The sequence below is a fragment of the Macaca mulatta genome, chromosome 2, assembly GCF_049350105.2.
Source record: "Macaca mulatta isolate MMU2019108-1 chromosome 2, T2T-MMU8v2.0, whole genome shotgun sequence".
NCBI classification, from domain to species: domain Eukaryota; kingdom Metazoa; phylum Chordata; class Mammalia; order Primates; family Cercopithecidae; genus Macaca; species Macaca mulatta.
Window position 1 is genome coordinate 62,898,953 of NC_133407.1, and position 18,738 is coordinate 62,917,690.

The 18,738-nt window shown below is 41.3% G+C and overlaps 1 protein-coding gene and 1 long non-coding RNA gene across 8 annotated transcripts in view; one reads left to right on the top strand and one right to left on the bottom strand.

The window, feature by feature from the left end:
* The window catches only part of SCHIP1 (schwannomin interacting protein 1), a 611,368-nt gene that overhangs the window by 493,534 nt on the left and 99,096 nt on the right, over positions 1 to 18,738 (top strand).
* The window catches only part of LOC144339513 (uncharacterized), a 33,691-nt gene continuing 27,745 nt past the window's right edge, over positions 12,793 to 18,738 (bottom strand). Inside the window, exon 5 of the long non-coding RNA XR_013414540.1 lies at positions 12,793 to 15,494. This is a non-coding gene — a long non-coding RNA (uncharacterized LOC144339513). The remainder of the gene's footprint in view (positions 15,495 to 18,738) is intronic.

Consider the following 18,738-nt stretch of genomic DNA (forward strand, 5'->3'; position numbering starts at 1 on the left):
TCTTGTTAAATTGTTTTAAACTAATTATATGTTCAATATATTGTGGATTATGATAGCACTAACTCAACATTTCTTTCAGGAAAATTGTGTTTTCTGGACCACAGTGATTTGAATAGCTCCTTCAACTTAGATATTCTTTTGAAGTTCATTACATGCTGTGTTGGAAGATGGGACATATTGGAAATACCCTCCTCTAATTTCTTAGGTTCTTCCTCCTATGATGGATGTTCATGGGTTTTGGTACCCAGCATGAGTTACCCTTCCTAAGAGCTCCCAGCTTCCTTTTGAGGAATTACCTCTTCCGCGTCATATGTGATTTTGGTGGAAGAGTAATTACAAGTGGCTGACTCATGTTCTGGGAATCTCAGCTCGAGCTCCTCCTCCTCCTCCCCTGGCTCTGCTGCAGGTGGAAGAGCTCCCAGGGACTTTATGTCTAGAGCATTTGCAGCAAGGTCCTCAGGGACAGTCGGAGGCCCTCGCAGTGTTGACTGTTGCCAAACCCATGCCATGAAGGGACCATGGCTGTGACTTCTGCTTCCTGACCTTGTTTCTACTTGTTTCCAAAGTGCCGCTCCACTGTCTGCCTCCTGTTGATTCCATGGGTTTGTTAGCCAGTGTTGGTTTTATTGCTTGCAAGTCAGGAACCCTCATTAATAACAGCAGGCAGTCTCTTGACTTAGGACTCAAGTTCAAACCATGACAGGTGAAGACCCAGTATTAATAAATACATTTCTCTTGCCCAGTCATTAAATATCAAAGGTGTAATGGACCTTAGAGCTCATCTGGCCCAATCCCCTATATTTTCCTCCAGTGGTGAGGAAATAAAGACACCAAGTGAAAGAGATGTTCAAAGTGTCATAAATGTAACATGCCAAGTCGGCATCCTACATAGAGACATCAGGGCTCACTGGTCTTGGCATCTTGTCCACACACCCTCACCATACTCCTTTACCTCTGTGACCCATAGTGTCCACTTATGGGATGGGATGACAGGGCAGAACCTACGGTGGCACCAGTGACTTGGAAAGGGTCACAGGTAACTAGCCCCCGTAGGGATTCGACCTGTTACTCTGGTGGTGTTAATACCAAGATTCAGACACTGAGCTGAAATGTCAGCATCTAGCTGCAGCCCCAGGTGTGCCTGTGTGCTCTGATGCCAGCTCAGATGCGTCCACTTGATGAGGCGGAGACTGTGCATGAGGAGGTGGCTATCAGCAGCCCCAGGAATCAGATCGTCATCTCCTTATGATTATTGGGGATAAAAACAACTAGTTTTACAGCATAAATTTTATATTTTTAATGTAAATTAAAGATTGCTTTCTAACCGTTCCTTATCTTGTAGAAACTGTTTTTGTGTGTTCTAAGTGTAGCAAGCAAGTCTCTGAATTCTGCGGGCATAAATGTTCTGAATCCATTTTGGAGCAAGAGTTATTTATTTATTTATTTATTGAGACAGAGTTTTGCTCTTGTTGCCCAGGCTGGAGTGCAATGGCATGATCTCAGCTCACTGCAACCACTGCCTCCCAGGTTCAAGCGATTCACCTGCCTTAGCCTCCTAAGTAGCTGGGATTACAGGTGCATGCCACCACACCTGGCTAATTTTTGTGTTTTTATTAGAGATGGGGTTTCACCATGTTGGCCAGGCTGGTCTCAAACTCCTGATCTCAGGTGATCCATCTACCTTGGCCTCCCAAAGTGCTGGGATTATAGGTGTGAGCCACTGTGCCCAGTCAATAGTTATATTTTTAAATTGCTTATGTGAAGCTTTTCAGCAAAGCATAGCACACAAAATGATGTCTGCCAAGAATTTTCTTAATATATGCCATTATTTTTTCTTCATAACTTGATTCAGTGAGTGAATATTGATTGAATGCCCACTATGTGTTAGGTATGGAGGACAGAGAGGAGTGGAAATTGACCGGGAGCTGTCATGTCATGGAGCTTGCGGTCATACAGGGAAGAGTGACAGAAATCACATCAACACACAAATGTGGTGGGTGCATCCCAGGAGGGCGACAATGCAGGAAGAAGTGGACAGACACACACTAAACCTGACCTAAGGAATCACTTGTCATCCATTCCCAGGACAGGGCTTCTCTGTGGCACAGGACCACTAGCCTTCATACCCTTGCACTAAAAATCTAGAAAACATCCAGAAATTATTAAAAAAGCAAGCATGTTCACATTGTGTCGTATTTAATAATAATAGCTATTATGTATTGAATTTATTTGTAGAATAGGACTATGGTTCCCTGAGGTTACGGGCAGCCTTGCTGTGATGGGCATGACTTGGGAACCCTTGCCACCAGGTGGCAACACAGCCGTAGAGCTCTCCTCCCAGAAGTCCTGAAATCACATCCAGCAATAGCTTCATCTGCGGCAGCATGTCCAGCAAAGAGACTCTCACCAAAGGACAAGGAAGGGAGAAAAGGTTGGGTAGGGGAAGCTGAGGGTGCTCAAGCTATGGCAGAGTGCTGAGCCACCTACTTTTCATCAGATACTCATACTGGGGCAGGTGAATACTATTCATTCCATTTTACAGACAGGGAAACTGAAGCTTATGGTGGAACCACAGAGAGAGTACGTGTGCTTTCCACTTTCAGTTATAAACTACTATACCAAATAGTTGGAGGTTAGTCTCTGTAACCTTCATCACACAATAGCTGTTTCTCTTTGCTAATAGTAGGGCCACATCTGAATATCTGTTATCTCTTGGTATGTAATACCCTCTTATGTCTATATACTTCTATATAAGATTTTTTCATAAATGGAAACTTTTTTTTAATTTGCAGAAAAATCATTTAAACATAAATGCATGGCTTTATGCCCTTCTTTCTGCCTTGAAGGTCCCCACCACCACTCTGTGCTTACTTCTAATTATCAAATCCATCCAGTCTTAAGGCGCAGTTAGAAACTCGTTCTGTATATTTGCTGGAAGTGATTGTAATGATCCTCAGGTTTAGCAGAGGGTCTGAGAGGTTAAAGGATGCATTCAATGTGCGCTGCTCTCTTGACATCTGATGTCAAGCTAGCTGCTCCTTGTAAATTGATTTATATATGGAATAGGACTATAGGTCCCTAAGGTTACAGGCAGCCTTGCTGTGATGGGCATGACTTGGGAGCCCTTGCCACCTGGTGGCAGCGCATCCGGAGAGCTCTCCTCCCATAAGTCCTGAAATCACATCCAGCAATAATTTCTTCTGTGGCAGCATGTCCAGCAAAGAGACTCTCACCGAAAGACCAGGAGGGGAGACAAGATTGGGTAGGGGGAAGCCGAGGGTGCACAAGCTACAGGGAAATCCACTACCTTCTGCAATGTTTTTCCCGTTCGTTTACTCATTCACTTAATAGTCATTTATTTTCTCAGTAGCTGCACTCTGCTAGACACTCGGGAGTCAACCTAGCTAGGATTTTTTCCCAAGTGGTCTATTTATTTTGTTGAGGGAGAGGGACATCAAACAAACACCGAGGTTGGTTATTTAACATCCGAGATAAGTGATTCAGTTGACTTTGGAGACTGACTTGGACAGCTGCTGAGGCAGATACAGTGCTGAGGAATTCACAGCTGAATGGAGACCTGAAGAGCTTCTGGGAGCCAGGTGAAAGGAGGGATGGCAAGAGCTGCCCGGCTCGGGGCAAGAGGGAGTTTGGAAAGTTTTCGTGGAAAATCACTCCCTTACCTCACAAACACATCCCAGGCATCTGAGTCTGTACTTCACTTGTGGAAATTTCCACCAGTCCTAAAAGCCATCTTGTGCCCAATAAAATAATCTTGCAAATTTCCTATAGTTGATTTGAAATATTCTTTTGCTGCAAGGAGTTTAATAACAGGCACAAAACTTGAAATGTCAGTTCCTTATATTTGGAGAACTGGAGTAGAGTGGAGGATGGAGCCTTTTAGGGAAGTAAGTGGGAAGAAGCTGTTTGAATCCAGGAATGAATTAGTGTTAAACTTCTCAGCCTCCAGGAACTTCTTGAGTATTTTGATTTAAAGTAGTTGGCATATTTGTGGGTTTTTCTCCCAGGACTACTGGAAGCTGTGAGCTGGGAATATAGTAAAACAGAGGTCCCAGCCTTTTTCCTAATTAGTTATTTGTTATTTACCTGAAGCTTTAGGTACACTAACCCAAGATGAAGTAAAGGCATTGTAATGCCAGCTGCCAACAGAAAGTCAGGTATTCTCATGCCAGCCACATGAGCACTCCACCCCGGCGCTTCTTTCTAAAACACTTCTGTGCTTTGCAGGCAGGTCTAAGGAGGTTAGAGAAACCCCTGCAGTCCCCCTTCTATCCCATATGTGATGATTGGACTGGGGAGTCTTGGTTAGGAGCGAAGGATGATTACTATATCCAAGCACGACCAATGAATTGTAACGAGCTGAGGTAAAGCTTAATTTCCTCTTCTACCTACCACAATGAAAAGCTGTTGAATGTCAAATATGGTTTGTACCTTTGAAGTGAAAATGTTTTCTGCCACATGTCATCCCATTGAGCAAGTCTACACCTGTTCATCTGGTCATGGGTTAGCAGAAAGAATGAAAGAGAGAAACTCTGTGCCTTTGAGCGAAGACATTTTTCAGTATTTATTAGTCTGTTTTACTTTCCTGCTTTCACCTTCTCTGCAGTTTTTCTTTCATCTTGACACTGTAAGGAATGCATGATCTTTCCCTATGGAACATTGTAGATCTCATTTTAAATGGTAAAAATATCTCCAGCTCAGCTGACCAGTTCATTGGAATAGCTGTGTGCTTCACAAGAAACATGAAATATTTTGTCAGGTAGGAATCTAAGGAATCCCGGTGATGTGGGCTTTCCCATCAGTTTTCTTTGTTCTTCTCCCTTAACTTAAGCCTTGTGCTGCTTTAGTTACCCTGTAGAATAAATGGAAAAGTAAATGGTTTTATTTTATTTTATTTTTGAGATGGAGTCTCGTGATGCCCAGGCTGGAGTGCAGTGGCGTGATCTCAGCTCACTGTAACCTCCACCTTTCAGGTTCAAGCGATTCTCCTGCCCCAGCCTCCTGAATAGCTGGGACTACAGGTACGTGCCACCATGACCAGCTGATATTTGTATTTTTAATAGAGACAGGGTTTCACCATATTGGCCAGGCTGGTCTCGAACTCCTGACCTCAAGTGATCCACCTGCTTCTGCTCCCAAAGCGCTAGGATTACAGGCATGAGCCGCCGCACCTGGCCCAAGTAAATGGTTTTAAATCATGGTGCTAGGTCTGGGGAAATTATTTACAAAGCTCTACCAAAAAACAAAACTGGAATCTTTTAAATTAAGTAACAGTCAAAAAGCAATTTGAAATTTTTGCTTAGTATGGCTGCTTTGCTTCATAGCCCAGAGACTGAACCAGAGCTAGAGGTTATGAACTAGACAAGAATTTCATTCCAGCCACCTTTCTCCATTAATAAATAAACAGATGAATAAAATGAAAAGGTTGCAGGGTGAACCCAAAATTCAGTAATACTTTTAAAAAATCATGATTAAGTATTATTCGTTTTATACAGCTACCAATGGCAATGCACTTAAAATGCCATATCAGAACAGTTGTGCAACTTCTCAATTTGATAGCTTTTCTGAAAAGCATAACCAGGCTTCCATAAATGTAACGAAAGCTTTTTTCATATTAAAGGCATGTTATTGGGAGGTGGAATGTTTCCTTCTTCCTACATAACTGCACAGTGATTAAATATTGACTAAGAGCCAGGAGTTGACAGCCATTGGCTTCACCCTGGTAAATGCTGATATATGATGCTGAATGTAAATACAGAGCCATCCTCTCAGGACCATAGTTTTTTGGGTTTTTTTTTTTCTGTTGGGAGATGGGGAGCCAGCAAGTTGTAGGTTATGCTTCAGGTGTCAGATTCAAGTGTTGCAGTAGAAGGGTGTAATTTGAAACAAGTAATTCTTTAAAAAGCCACCCAACTGTCAAAAGAAAAATATATTTTTCTAATCAATCTGAATAATAGGCAGAATGCTAGTTAGACGTTTTAGCAAAACATCCAGTGTACCCACTGAATGCTGCTGCTTGTGGAAACAAAAGAGCTGTCCATCACTGGGGCAGCTTATACTTTCACAGACAACGATTGTTTGGTTTACATGAAACAAACTGGTTGAAACATCAGATTTATTTTGGGGACATGAATATATGTTTGGAAAATTTTAAAACATCTTCTTTCTTATTTTTGTTCTATGTATATTTTCTTTTTTGTTGTTTTAAACATCTATTTAAAATATGCTATTGATATTTTCCTTCCCTCTATGGGGAAAATCAATTATAATTTTTATTCCATTTCTTTCTGTTCATAAGTTTCATTATAAGATCTTATTATTTTTATCTGAAGACTTTTAAACCCTGCAGGAAATACCTGGAAGACTTACTCAACAGTTTTTGTAGTGCCGTGAAGCAAAATCTGTTTATTCTTTATTGGTTAGAATGATTTAAACATAGGTCTCCTTTTCAGCAAATATAGTAATCTAAAATGTCTGCTTTTTATTCCAGCAAGTTTTAATAGACATTTCCTAACCTCTAAATCATCTATAATACCCTTATTGTGATGGTCATCTGGACATCAACATCACTATCTTCAAGGTATAATGAAATTAAAAGATACTTTTAAAGATTATTATAGTTCTCAAATTATTCAAATTGAGCCAAAATGGATTCATATGGATTTGGGTTGTTATTAATTCCTATTAGAGGTATTGGCATATGTCTATTCAAAAAGATTAGTGTTTCTTAAATATCAACGACTATTCTTCCTTGAAATGTACTGAGAAATGGATTTCGTGTTGCTGAAACTGAAATGAGAAGGAATGGTCATGAATCATAGTTTAGTTTTTCACCTTTAGTCAGATAAGCAGTGAAGCGACTCTGAATCAAAGTGTGTGTGTGTATGTATGTGCGTGTGTGTGTGTGTTTTGTGGTGTGATTGTGGTCTGTGTGTAGTGGGGAGATGGTTAATAGAAATGAAGCATCATAGCTGGACCAGCCACAGCATGTAGAATCCTTCCCTGGGACCTCAGTTTTCAAGACAGATAGTTTAGAGTAACCCTTTCCCCCTTTAAAAAGCCCGATATTTTTGTAAAACTTAAAGTGAACACTGAACAGAGTTTTGAAGACAAAGAAGAACTCACAGTAAGTGAGTTGAGTAGGTGCGTGACTGGCCAGCTTTGGTATTCACTGGCAAGGAGAAAACTTGTTGAGGGTTGACTTTGGGTCTGATTAGATACCAGGGATTTGACCTATGTAATCTTATTTTTGTCCTCTTAACAAACTTTGTACCCCTTTTTATAAAGTAAAAAATGAGAACATTAAGACCTAGGAAGATTTAGTAACTTCCATGTAGCTAGTAAGTGGTTGAGTTAGAATTCCAACTCTCATGTGAGACTTAATTTAAAATTGACTTCAAAGTAGCTCCCATATGGGCTGAATATAGGATATGAGCCTCTGCCTAGCCTCCAGTCCTTTTTGTTTGGTTTAGGTGTCCATTGTCTTTGTAAACACTGGATGCTGCTGTGTCATCTCCCTCTACTTTTTCCATCGCTCTTTACCCCACATACACTCATACACACTTGACTCAGGCTTCTTGGTTCCTTCTGTGGACACTAGATGACTGTCAGCCTTACCTGGGCCCTGCCCCAGAGGCTGCCCCAGCATCTGGTAGGAGCTTAGTGAGCGGAATGGATTCCTAGTGAAATAATGAATGTCTTTCCTTGTACTCTGTGTTTGAAATCTCCAGGATAGCAATTCCATCTGCTATATGAAATCAGAAAAAGTAAACATTCCTTGGTTAACCTTCGTCATTCCCCTACATAAACCTCAATCACATTTCTTTGAAACCATGCCAGATTTGTAGAGAGCAAATTGCCAGGTAAGTGGAGAGCAAATTCACCAAACTAAGTCTTAGTTTTTTTCCTCTTCCGAGGGAAGGAACACTTTGCAGTTTAACAGCACTTTCAAAGTTTCAAACTGAGGACTGGCTACTTAGTTGAAGAAGCATTAGTTGGGCTTTAAGTCCTCCCCTCTGGCCACTTTGGTCCACTTCACACATTTGGACCAACTTCCTTCCTCTGAGCCTGAATCCCATTAGCCAGCACTGAAAATCCAGCATGGTTTCAAAGAAATGTGATTGAGACTTATGTAGGGGAATGATGAAGGTTAACCAAGGAATGTTTACTTTTTCTGATTTCATATAGTAGATGGAATTGCTATCCTGGAGGTTTCAAAATAATCTTATCGAGATGACTTTTGACCCATCTTCAATAGTATTACAACAATCCCCGCAGCCTGGAGACTAAGCTCTGCTGCTGTTCTGAGTGAGCTGGCCCCACAGAGGGTGTGACGTGGGAGTAGAGATGAGTGTCGGCCTCAAAGTCTGTTCCCATCTCTCAGGAAAGCACCTTATTTAGATTACCGTACTGGGGCTGACACTAAAATAGATGATATTTGAGGCTGAGTTTTCAATTTCACTCTTTCCAGAAAAACAAAGTACTGATAGGGATCTACTCTAAAAGCTGGTTTTAAATACAAGGCGTTACAGAAGTGCCAAATGCAGTGACTGCACTTAAAGTCATGGCCCCTGGATAGAAACAAAGCTGAAGAGTGGCCTGCTGAGTGTAGAGTGTTCTTTCACTTGTAAGAAATTAAATATAGAGACACTTAACACAATTCCTGGATGTGATTTCCTGTTGGTTCATCTACACACTCTAGAAGATTCCTGAGGAGAGGTTTATTGCCCAGAGGAATTCAGTGGGGGTATTTTCAGGGTTGGCTGAGTTCCAGGAGCCCCCTCTCAGGGCCAAATTATCCAATTCCCTTTCTCAGTGAGTTCACCACAGTTCATCCATTCACCAAAAATATGCATGAAGAGCCTAACTACTACATACTAGGCACTGAGCATATAGTGCTAAAAATAAAAAATGATAAAATCCTAGTCCTAATGTAGGATACATGCATTAAACATATGAACATATGAACCCTGTATTTGTCAGGGTTCTTCAGAGAAACATAACCAATAGGGTGTAATTATATATGTGTGTAATATACATATACACACACACACCCCCCAATAGGGTGTAATATATATATATGTTGTACATATATATTATATATGTATATATGTTGTACTTATATATATTACACCCTATTGGTGTGTGTGTGTGTGTCTATAACACATATATAATATATATGTATGTTATATATGCAATATATGTTACATATATTATATGTAATATATATAAAATATATATTGTACCCTATATATATAAAATTGAGCATCTGTAATTAAAAAATCTGAAATCTAAAATGCTCCAAAATTCTAAACTTTTTGAGGGCTGACATGATGCTTATAGGAAATGCTTTGGAGTATTTCAGATTTTCAGATTAGGGATGCTTCACCAGTAAGCATAATGCAAATATTCCAAAATCCAGCAAAATCCAACATTTGAGAAACTTCTAGTCCCAAGCATTTCAGATAAGAGATACTCAACCTGTATATGTGTATGTATACAAGCTGTGTGTGTGTGTGTGTATATATAAGTGGGTGTGTGTATATATATGTATATATATATTGACTGGTAGTGTATATATATATACACACAAAGAGAGAAAGAGAGAGAGAGAGAGAGAGAGAGAGAGACTGATTTTAAAGAACTAGCTCCTGCAGTTGTGAGGTCTGGCAAGTCCAGGCCAGCAGGCTGGAAATTCCAGTGAAAGTTGATGTTGCAATCTTGAGTCTAAAGGCTGTCTGGAGGCAGAATTTCTTCCTTTTCAGGGGACCTCTCTTTTCTCTTAATGTCATCAACCGATTAGATGAGACTGACCCACTTTATGGAGAGTAATCTGCTTTACTCAAAATTGACTGATTTAAATGTTAATCACATCAAAAGCAAACCTTCACAGCAGCATCTCACCTGGTATTGACAAACAACTGTGCACCATGGCCTAACAAAGTTGACACAAAATTAACCATAATCCCCCACCTCCAAATAACTGTCATTTCAATTTAGTGGCTCTCAAACTTGAGCAGGAATCAGAATCCCCTGGAACACTTGTTTGAAACACAATTGCTGGGCTCCACACTCCTGATTCAGGAGGTCTAGGGTTGGGTCCCAAAATTTGTATTTCAAACAAGTCCCGGGTAATGCTGATCCTGCTGGTCCGGGGATCATACTTTGAGAATGATAAGATTACATAATTCAGGGTGTGACCGTTAGCCTCGTGGACCAGAAACTGATTTTGTTATCATAAGAAAGATCATTTTATTTATCAGGGATGTACCCAGTAAACCAAGATTCCAAACCTGATGTGTAAAACAGCAATTCCAATTTATTGATTTATGATAAGCACTAAACCTACAGTGGTAAGCAGAACAATCCTGTCAGCCTGGAAGGGGCAGTCCATCCTGTGGGCAGCTCCACTGAAAGGTGAGCAGTCAGTGATCAGAAGGAGCTGGAGATCCCAGCCAATCATCCAAAACAGGTGATTTGATTGTTTGCTGCAACCGCCCCCACCACCAGAAGGGTCATATTCTCAGCCCCTGACCAGGGCCCCCTCTCCCTGGACTTTGTACTTGGATTAAGACAGGGGCAACTTTCGGGGAATGGATGTTTTCAGCGGAAAGCTTTGGTATTTACTGGTCTGAAAGAGTGCTCCTCTCTACTCCTCTGACTCTACTCAGCAGCTGGGCTGAAAGTTCATAGAAATTGGAAATGCTTTTAGTGAATCATTAAAATGTTACCTTTTATAGAAACTTTTTATTAGATATAACTTATGCTGTTTTTATGAAAGAGGAACTTGGGCAGCATTAGAATGTGTTAATGTATGTCCTTCATATGCTCAGTTTCCTTTCTTGGTAATAATTTGAGTGAAGTTACAATCTTCCTTTAAAAGACTATTTCCGGCGGGTGCGGTGGCTCACGCCTGTAATCCCAGCACTTTGAAAGGTGGGTGGATCACTTGAGGTCAGGAGTTCTAGAACAGCCTGGCCAACATGGTGAAAACCCGTCTCTACTAAAAATACAAAAATTTAGCTGGGCATGGTGGTATGTACCTGTGGTCCCAGCTACTCAGGAAGCTGGGGCAGGAGAATCGCTTGAACCCAGGAGGTGGAGGTTGCAGTGAGCTGAGATTGAGCCCCTGCATTCCAGCCTGGGTGACACAGTGAGACTGTCTCAAAAAGAAAACAAAAAGGCTATTTCCATTTTTCTCTGCACATTGAGAGGCCCTCACTTTGAAAAAATACTTACACATTTCATGTTTTCAAAATTTTTCATGTCTACTTAGAAGCAATTTTTTTCCCCTAAGCTTTGGCTTTCTGCCTTTATCATGCTATTTTAAGATTTTTACATTAAAAATGGGATTTGTTTCTTAATCCTTTGAACCAAATTGTGTTGTGAAAAAGCTTTATGTTATTTATTTTAATATTCTTTTTTTAGAATCCTGCAATTATCCTCAGCATGGAAACTTTGGCCCTAAAACCGCTTCTGAGCAATCAGAATGTGGGCTGAGTCTGGGCAGACCCCTCACACCTTGCCTGCCTTGGACTTCTTGTGAAAGACAATTGAATAGATAGCCTAAGGCAAGGGGATAAGGTGGCCCTGGAACTGCCTCAAAGGAATAGCGCAGATAAGAAGTAGATCCAACCATTCAGTGCAGGGAGGTGCAGTCTCATGTTTAACCTCTCTCAGTTTCATTGTCATATTGGCCCAGGGGCCCATCAGCAAATAGAAACCATTCTAAGAATTTCAGGGAGCAGATTTAATGCAAAGAATCAGTTAAACAAGTAAAAAAACACAGAAAGAGCAAAATGTGGAAACCAAGATAACCCAGAGACTAATAACTGCAAGAAGCAGCCACCACCCCTGGGACCAAGACAACAAAAGGGAAGAGGCGGTGTTACCAGAACCTTCCTGGGAGGTGCCTGCTGTTGCTCAGGCATAGCCCTCAGGGAGGGAGTCCTGCTTGGGGCATCTGGCAGCCTCAGTCAAATCACAGCAGGGGTGCCCAAGGGCCAGCTTTCTCTGCAGCTGCTGGAGGGGTGTCCCACAGGAGTTGGGCCCTCCTCTCACTGGCCATTCTCCCGTGCCTCCCATTGGCAGGATCTAGCAGGGAGCTGGGTGAGAAAGGAGCCTGGGAAACATCTTTCTCACAGTCATCAGAGCAGAAGCCTGTGGCTTCCTTTGCTTTCTCCCTTCCTTGTTGGCCTTTATTATCAGTTGTATTCACTTATCTGACTACAAAACAGGGTAGTATTAGTGAGACAGAAATCTGTTATTGATAAAGAACAAGGAGGGAATCTATTAATCCCTTTTGAATATCATACAGATTATTCCCCAGTGATTATTGGAAAATACTTTTAATGAGGAAAAATATCAATTTATTTTTAAAATCCTGGAAAATGGAATGCTGGGTAATATTCTTATTTAACTTTTGACATTTTTTAAAAAGTCATGTTCTATTTGGGGTATGAACGTGTGTGCCCATAATAATTATTTTTATCTGCGTGTGTCTATCTTGGGCCTAAAAAAAAAATGACTCATTTTCTTCTAAAGATTAGAATTCCATGGGCATCTCTTTTTGGTACAATTCCTTTGTTTGTTCATTTCTGGAGATGATGGAGTTGGTACTGATAGTGCCCTCCTTGTATTGTATTCAGCTCAGTTCAATGAGCCTTTATTAGGGGGTCTGTCAAGTGCCAGGCTGTGCCCCAAAGATATGGAGGCAGAGGAGACTCAGGCCGTGTGGAAGAGCATGGCCCGGGGCATAGGACAGACTTGGCTTTGAGTTCCAGCTCTACCACTTAAGAGTCTCACCCTGTGGAGCTCAGTTGCTTCATCCTGGATGTGAGGATGAACACTGGTACTGCAAGGCTGTTACAGGATTGTATGTGGTAAAGCACTTGACAATTGTCTGGAACACAATAAAGGCTTCATAAATGGTAACATGTTGTTATTATTTTGATAATCATCTGTGGTTTGGGTACAGACTTTTCAGACACCGTAAAATTTAATAGTAGAATGTTTGTTTGCTTAGATATCTGTATTTCATTCACACAATTAGTTGTCATTTTAGTTGTTTATTAGTTTTCAGTCATTGGCGTAGAAGGAAATGGCTACAGTTCCCTTGCTCATCTCTAGTAAGGATTTGAAGTGGCTGGCTTGTCATTTATAAGGTTTTAACAAGAGAATTTTTAAAAATTCAAATGCTTTAACCATTTTTCAGGCCTTTGGTTTTCATATTTATTTACAAGTTGATAGTTTGTTCATTGGAATGGAGATTTTATGTGGGGTTGGGTGTGGAGATGTGTTCTGTTCTAGTGGCTAGAGTACTGAATTAAAATTTTAGAAAGAATTTGCAGTTTTGAACTGAGTCAGGAATTTGTCCATAGCCTTGAGCAACCTGTTTTCTTCTCTCTGCTTGTTTTCACTATGTGTTTGCCATCTCCTTGACTCACAATGGTCTTATAAGAGTTAATGAAAATGTTTACAACCAAGTGTATTTTTATCTCGGATGAAAAGAGCTGTGTACAAACTGTAACTTACCCTACTTTTGTTAATATGTGGCAGGATTCTTAGCCCTCCCCATGCATCATAATCCTTGAGCACGTTTAACATGTTCAGACCCAAGAAATCGCACCCCTCACCCTAAGATTCTGATTCATTTAGGATCCTAGCATTAGTGAGTGCACTCTTGTGCATGCTCTCTCTCTCTGTCTCTCTCAGCTTCCTAGGTGGTTTTCACATGCAGTCAGGATTGAAAACCACTGGCACAAAGGATAAATCTAACCTTTGTGGTTGGTTCTTTCTCTTATATTGTGTCTGTTGGCCATTTTCTTGCCTATTTGATATAGGCAGATGTATTAGTTGTTAGTTATCTATTGCCCCATTAGCAAATTACCACAAACTCGGCGGGTTAAAACAACACATATTTATTATTTTATACTTCTGAAGGCCAGAAGTCTGAAATGGTCTTACAGGGCTAAAATCAGGTTATTGGCAAAGCTGATTCCTTCTGTAGGCTCTAGTGGAGAATCTGAGTCTCACTCTGTTGCCCAGGCTGGAGTGCAGTGGTGCCATCTCATCTCACTGCAACTTCTGCCTTCCAGGTTCAAGTGAGTCTCATGTCTCAGCCTCCCAAGTAGCTGGGATTACAGGCGTGTGCCACCATGCCTGGCTAATTTTTGTATTTTTAGTAGAGACGGGGTTTCACCATGTTGCCCAGGCTGGTCTCAAACTCCTGGCCTCAAGTGACTTGCCTCAGTCTCCCAAAGTGCTGGGATTACAGGTGTGAGCCCCTGCACCCGACCTGTTTTCTTGCCTTTTCCAATTTCTAGAGGCTGCCTGCATTGCTTGGGTCATGGCCCCACATCATTCTGACTTCCGCTTCTGTCATCCTATCTCCTCTATGACTCTCCTTCCTCTCTCTTACGAGGACCTGTCTAACTACATTGGGCCCACCCAGGTAATCCAGGATAGTCTCCCCATAGCAACGTCATCACATCTACAGAGTCCCTTTTGCCATGTAAAGTAGCATATTCACAGGTTCTGGGGATCAGAACATAATCATATGGGAGGATGGGGGCATTATTCTGCCTACCAGAGCAAGAATTAAATTGAAATCTCTACTTTTTCTCATTTGAGTACAGAAACCTCTGAGTCAGCCACAGCTTCCGTCCTCTACGGTTTCTGATGGGTAAGAGAAAGATTTTGCAAAGTCTCTAAGTGATAATACCATGTTCAGAATTTTAATTTTATGACTTCTTTAACAGGCTGCCAATTTTCAGATTTTCAGGTGCTTTAATAGCTTGTTTCAGAAGCAGATTGCATAACAGTTGGGTCTCATCACGCTGAAATGGTGCATTGCTGAAGTCTCCCTCAGGTAGAGAACTTTTCTGCTACTAATACAGTGATTCTTAACAGGGAGTAGGTGTGGCTTATTCTTGAATTTTTTCTTCCAGCAAGAATTTTCTGTGTTAGACCCCTACACACAAAAAGACTAGATTCCGAACCTGAAGGTCAAGGCCAAAGAACTCACCTCTAGTGGTCAACATACTTGTATTTCAATATAATTGGTTTTCTTTGTGATCCTGTTTTTTACTATATGCATGTAAAGATATCATTCTGAGAAAGGGTCCACGGGCTTCGCCAGAGTGCCAAAGGGGCCCTCCATGGCACAAAAATGATTAGGAGCCCCTAGGAGAGGCCAAAAAATAGTATTATAATAAAATGGTAGGTCTCACCACAGTGATGATCTCCAGATGCAAGAAGCTGCCCAAGGGAGGGGAAAGGCTCCTGGCAGTGGTTTCCAACTCTAGCTGCTTGCTGGGATGATGGGTGGAAGCAGGGTGATGTCCTCTTAAAAAAGCGTGAGCATCTGGGACCCGCTCCTAGAGAGTCTGATTTGATTGGCCTGGGGACTCTGACCTCTGTCACAGAAGAAGTGATGTCGTGTTTGGTCTTGTAGATGTGAGGTAGAATGGGAAGACCTAAGAAAGCCAGACAGAAATCAGGGACTCAGTAAAGGAGCAGTAAACTGTACTAAAGAGCTGCGATATAGATATGGTTAATAAGTCCCTTAGCCCTCCCTGTTTCTGCTCCAATTCTTCTGCTAAACACGGTCTGCTAAAGACTATCTGTGACCTTAGAGCAGGATAGAACCAAACTTAGACATTTGGCAGCACAACTAACCTTCTCTAGCCAGCCTAGTTCCTAGTAGGGAAGATAAGTCTCTGGTGGTTAAGAATGTGGGCATGAGCCAGACTGCTTCAAGGCTAATAATCCCAGCTCTTCCACTCACTGGCTATGTGATCTTTGGAAATTTACTTAATCTCTCTGCCTCAGTTTCCTCACTAGTAGTAGTACTTCCCAGGATAGTACCAACAGGTGAATGGGATGAATGGGATAGGTACTTCTGTTGGCTTGATTTACAGATGAGACTTACAGATGCTAAGTAACTTGCCCAAGACATCAGAGCCAGTAAGGGGTCAGAGCTGGGACTATACCTCTGATACCCGGACAGGGGTGCCTGACATGCAAGCAGTCCCTGGACTGAGTAATAAATGTGGTAAAACTATGCTATAGACACAGTGGTGGTCCGAAGAAAGTGTTCACTTCATTTGGGTAGGTTAGAGGAGGAGAATCTTGAGCTGGGTCCTGAAAAATAATTAGAATTTGCCAGGAGGATGTGGAAGGAGATATTCCAGGCAGAGGGAACAGTGTATGTAAAATTATGGAGACAAGGAAGAGCAGTTTGCACTGGGTACTGTATGGCCATGGAGTAGGTTGTGTTGACAGAAGCCAATAGTAAGAGAGAGGCTGTGGAGCAGTTTTTCTCCAGGGTTTTGCTGCATCAGATATATATTAGTAGCATTTGATGTGCAGATTCTGGGCCTCTCCCCAGGCATAATGAATCAAAATCACTGAGGTTAGAGTTTGGCAATGCATTTTAAAGGAAGCAAGCCATGTGAATGTGTAAGAACTAAGATTTGGTGAACCACAGACAAGGATGGAGGCAAAAAGTAGATCATAGCAGGCCTTATGTGTGCTAAGGTGCTCGGATTTGTGCAGAGCCACTGCAGGTCAGATAGATCACTGGACACAGTGTAGAAGATGGAATAAAAGAGGTTTGCTGGGGAGTGGTGTCTGATAGTGGTGAGAATGCATTCTAGTGGGGAGATACTAGTTTTAAGAAAAGGACTCCTGAACTAAGACAAGGTGGGGGCAGTGGAAGAGAGAATAGCAGAAATACAAGCCATAATAAAGCATGTTGAATCATCAGAAGCTAGGGGGAGAGGGGAGGAGGGAGCTCTGAGGAGTCTTGGTTGTTGGGCTGGCAAAGTGACTGCTTAGAACTCAGTGAGGCTTTGATGTACTACTTGCAAGGGAGACCTGCCAGGGAGGAGTGATCATGCACCCAGCCTTCCCAGATTTCCCAGAGGAAAGCAGAGATGTAAAATGTGAACACAGCATGACTGGAGCAATGACATCTGCAGGTGACAGGGAGAAAGCCATCTGCTGAGCTACAGCCCCCCTCTCCTGTGACACTTACTAGTTCATGATCATGACTGTAAAAAAAAATTTAGAGTTTTGATTTGGGACATGAGATGCGATGCAAAGAATTGAGAACCATTGTCTTACGGCAAAGTACTGACCTATTAAATACTTTGGTGACAGACAGACGTGACATTGACCATGGGGAAGTGAAGTAATAATCACCCTTGGAGAGTATCAAGGCAAAAGATATGAAAGGGAGGTAAAACTAAAACCATATACTCTGTATGACAGGAAGGGAAATGACTGAAATTTTCTGGACAAGCACTGCAGTGTCTTTCTTCCAGATGATGTCATTTAGTTAGAACAAGGACTTAACCAGCTACTGAATTATTACAGTTTTCCATGACTAACTGACTTTTCCTGTTATGTTTGGTCTTAGGCTTTCTGTTGCCCGGGAGATCCACATCTACATGTTCAACCTCAAACCCTTCACAATTATTTTTTACATAAAGGGCTGTGTTGGTTGTTTGTTTTGTTTTGTTTTGTAAAAATCCTCTAGATTAATAGGAGACAATAGTACCACTCATTTCTGCAGCATACTGTTTATAAGTTGGTAAGGTTGTTGCATGCTTTTGAACTTGAATATTTATATTGTCCCTCTTGGTAACAGTATCTAGCACATCATTGTAAAACTTGATTTTATTGGAGGTCCTTTAGTTTCTCTTAGGTTAAAATGTGGAACTTCTACAGTCACTTGTAATTTCCTCAGTCTTACCTTCAGATTCTTCCCCCAAAGGATTTTTCTTTCTTCCTTTACATTTTTACTTTAAAACGAATTAAGCATGATACCAGCTTCATGCAGATTCACATTGTGAAGAACACATTGGTAAGATTGAAATGTTATTAGTCTAATTCTGTGCTATATTTTGAAATAAAATCTTCTGGAACAAATGTAAATCTAATGATTGGAAAATGTCATTTACATTTCTCAGAAAACAAACTTACAAACAAATTTAAAGATCTCTCTTTTTTTTTTTTTTTTTTTTTTGAGACAATGTCTCGCTCTGTTGCCCAGGCTCCTGGAGTGCAGTGGCTTGATCTCGGCTCACTGCAAGCTCCACCTCCCGGATTGACGCCATTCTCCTGCGCCGCCACACCCAGCTAATTTTTTGTATTTTTAGTAGAGACGGGGTAAGATCTTTAGTTTTTACTTGCAATTCTAGAATTAGGCAACACCTCATTCTATAGAACAGAATGAGTATTCCAATAAGCTGAGCAGAGGAAGCTGACTTTATAGACAGGAAAGGGCTGAGGAAAGTAGGAAGAGGGAGCAGAAAATGGATTATTTCCGTTACTTTCTTTGCAAAGGTTAAAGCAGAGGGGGCTTCCTTATCATGCCAGCTAAAACTGGCCTGTTTGGTAGTTTGGCTGTTATCTTTCTCTGCTGGTTTCTTGAAAGGTCAGATGAACAGCTTAGTTTCAACTTGGTGGCATGGAACTTCAGCATGAATAACTCTATTTTGGTTTTGGTCTGTTGGGCCTAATACAGAAGCTCAGTTCAAACCAATGGCCTCCTATAAATTTTATTCAACAATTAGTATTACACAAACTGGAAAGTTGGCATTGCGGAATAAGAGCAGGTTTTGGAAACAGCGGGACTGGATCCTAATCTTTTGTGTTTCTCCTAGTCATGTGACCTTGAACAAATTACTTGACATCTCTGTGCCATGATTTTGA